The sequence below is a fragment of the Marmota marmota genome, unplaced genomic scaffold, assembly GCF_001458135.2.
Source record: "Marmota marmota marmota unplaced genomic scaffold, marMar, whole genome shotgun sequence".
In the NCBI taxonomy this organism is placed as follows: Eukaryota; Metazoa; Chordata; class Mammalia; order Rodentia; family Sciuridae; genus Marmota; species Marmota marmota.
The window spans coordinates 53,629,077-53,632,427 of record NW_026000229.1 but is presented as its reverse complement, the minus strand read 5'-3'; the positions used below and the strand labels follow the sequence as shown (position 1 = coordinate 53,632,427).

At 38.4% G+C, this 3,351-nt stretch overlaps 1 protein-coding gene and 1 long non-coding RNA gene across 3 annotated transcripts in view; one reads left to right on the top strand and one right to left on the bottom strand.

Annotated features, from left to right (window-relative positions):
- The window catches only part of LOC125613302, a 29,029-nt gene extending 26,924 nt beyond the window's left edge, over positions 1–2,105 (top strand). Inside the window, exon 4 of the long non-coding RNA XR_007343821.1 lies at positions 1,183–2,105. This is a non-coding gene — a long non-coding RNA (uncharacterized LOC125613302). The remainder of the gene's footprint in view (positions 1–1,182) is intronic.
- Positions 1–3,351, bottom strand: part of Daam1 (dishevelled associated activator of morphogenesis 1) — a 109,600-nt gene that overhangs the window by 87,663 nt on the left and 18,586 nt on the right. The gene's annotated exons all lie outside the window — the stretch shown is intronic.

The following is a 3,351-nucleotide window of genomic DNA, read 5'->3' as shown; positions in this document are numbered from 1 at the left end:
GGGGGGGGGGGGGGGGGGGGTGTGACACTTTGGTAGCAAAATTAAAATTGAAATATTACACTTCGATAATTGTGAGACTGTGATAACTAACTAAACTTATGCAAATCCAGCCCCATCAAAGCAAACCACCATCACATCTGGGAATCAGGAATTGCCAACGCAACTCTTTAAATTTTAACTGCAATGACCCTGAGATGGGTACCTTGTTTCCATGGTGGTAGTGAGAAATCTGAAAGTTAGATAAGACTTTTTCTCAGTTTAAATAAAGGTGTATTCAGTGAATTATTACTTGCTCCTCACCAGCCAGGAAAGCCAGAAATGGAAAACAACAGAGAGCTTTAAACCCCAAAAGGGATGTGTACACACAGAGAACAAACCTGGAAGGTTTCTAGCCTCTAAGATCTCTGCCAACATTCTTAGTCATTATGCAGAATGCCACAACCTGACTCACCACCACCTACACGCCAATCGTCTCTGTCTGACAGGCATGTTTTCATTCGATACAAAAATAAGAAGTAAGAAATCCCATAAGCAGAGAGGCTGACTAGGAGAAATAGTTATTACCTTCTTACTACTGAGGGTTTAGTGTCTTATACTATTCCCTTTCTTTCCCTTATTGTAGGCAATGCAAACTATATTCCATTTTCTAGACAAAGTCTGCTGCTAAACCTTCAGACTTCTTTTTTTTTTTTTTAATTTTATTTTTTAGTTTTCAGCGGACACAACATCTTTGTTTGTTTGTGGTGCTGAGGATCGAACCCGGGCCGCACGCATGCCAGGCAAGCGCGCTACCGCTTGAGCCACATCCCCAGCCCAAACCTGCAGACTTCTTGTTCAGCTTTTGTTATTTGATTAGAAATTCATCAGAGTGACTTTCTTTTAATTAATCTGAAATACTAGCAGAGTTTCCCAGTCATCTAAAATAAACAACTCTGTTGTCCATATCAAAATCATCTCCTAATATCCATCCATCCACCCAAATTTCCAGTTTTTAGTCTTTCACCCAGGGCAACTTCAGTTGACAAAGCTTAACAGAATTTCTAAGCAGTGTTTTCCTAACTAAATGGAGGGACTTTGTCTACTGGGTCACAGAACCAGCTGAGTAAGGCACCCTGAGGCTCAATGGGAAACTCTGAGGCCCAGCTCACACAGCCCCCTTCTCCACCACACACCACAGCTCAGCTTTCGATAGTCCAGGCCCCTCCTACACCCTCAGGAGATTTGCTGGCAGCTCATCTGACACATTTAAGCTTTAATTGGGTCAAAAGACAATCTAGCACAAGGAGTCTCTTCCCACAGCGCAGCTATATATTTACTTTACCACGCAATAAATGGTAGAGAGACTTTTAAGAGTAGAAAATTTTTCTTAAGCGCTATCAATTATCCTTATCCTTTAATCTGCTACCCTTCACGGGGAACACTTTGGTGTTTCCCTAGTAAATAACAGCCCAATGAGGAAGATGACTAAAAAGGATGACAGGTGAGTGGGGTGTAGGGAGGGTGCAAGGATCAGCCTAAACCTATTACCACTACTTCAAGAAGTATTCAAAACACAAACCCAGATGCTGATGGACTCAGCAGTCATTAATCCATTCACACGTATGCATTCATTAAAATGCTTACTGAGCACCTGCTGTGTTATGCTTCAGTAACTAGTTATCCATCCATCCATCTATCCATTCAGACCACAAGCATTTATTGAGCACCTACTCTGGGCCAAGTATTGTTCTAGGCTCTGGAGTCCCTGAGACTGAAAATGCCAGGCATAACACTTGAGCCATTCTGTTCTGAGATGCAAAGGTGCATATTCATGGTGGATTTCACATGTTGAGTTATTTACATGGAAATAAACTCAAGCTGACAGCTGAAAAGATGGAAAGGGATTTTCTGACACCTTCTAAATCTACTATATGCCCATCTTTCCCGAAAACAATCCATAGTATATTCTAAGTGAGTTTTCAGTCATTTGATTAAATTTGGTTCCTAAGTTTTATAATGTGTAATGAAATAAATACCTAGCAAGTTTAGGATGCTTCCAATAAATTCATTTATAACTGGGCAAAAGAAAAAAACTTTTTGACTTTTTTAGGGATCTAGTCCCCCCCACCCCCCCAAAAAAAAATTCCAGCTCTTCATCCATGAGCCAGAAAATTCTAACTAAAAGATGTCATTAGTCACGGACCTCTCATAATAGGCATTAAGAAACAGTTTGAAATTTCAAAGGAATTCTGGAAATTGAGGGGGGTATTGGGGAGGTTCCAAACACAGCAGGTAAAAATTTTCAAAGACAATTTAGAACTCAAATATACCATCCATGTATTAGACATTTACCTCCCAAAGGCCGTGTCGCATATGTTTTGTAAGAGCAAATGATGGTGTTAGATGATTCTCAGAGTGCCAAGATATATTCTTATATACAGTAATTTGTAAAAACACAACAACTACCAGAACCTTCTAAGCCATTACTAAAACACACTTTCAAAATTACACTTGAAACCCTACCTAAGCACCACTTTTAGCAATCAATCTCCCTACCTTTGAACATTATATTATATGGCTTATATATGGGACTTAAAGGGAGTGGGCAGGTTAATACAATATATTTGACTTTGTGTAATTTACACCTGGGACTAAGTTAAATAATCAGGTTTTAAATTGTAGCTAAAGATAAGTAGGTCCATACAATTTGGGTCTCTTTAGGATTCATATAAATGGAAAATATCAGATCCAAGGGGATTCATAACCATTATTAGTATAATAAATTCAGACGTGGCTTTGCACTACTTCTATGTAAAAAGAACATTTTCCTGTTTCTTTCCTCTGTCTCTTCATGGTCCGCCATTTCAAATTCCTTTGATTTGATACTAAGAAAAATCCAGAAATAAGTAATAACTAGATTGATAACAATGTATCTAACATGAAGTCAAAATCCAAATTTAACAGCCTGTAGGAAAAAGCTTTTAATGATCTTCATGAGATAAAATACAAATTTGAGACTACAAGGAAGAGATTTACCTTAGGCTTTAGTGGCTACTCTTAGTGAATCAGAAGACTAGAAGGAAACTTTCAAGCCCGTCTCAACCGTCTTACAGTCTTACAAGCAGAGAGGAGGGGCTTCAGCCAGTACAAAGAAATGTGTAATGTCCACTGGCATGAAAATCTGCTACCAATCCTACTTTGATTCTCAGAAGAAATGCAATGTTCTATTCAAAAGCACAACAGATAGAGGTGACCAAAACCACTTACATCAACATCAGTATCACAAACTGTCTGCTATTCTCAGAGCCAGAATAATTTATCTATCAAGTTCTGGACTTAAGATCATTTTTTTTTTTTTTTTTTTTTTTTTTT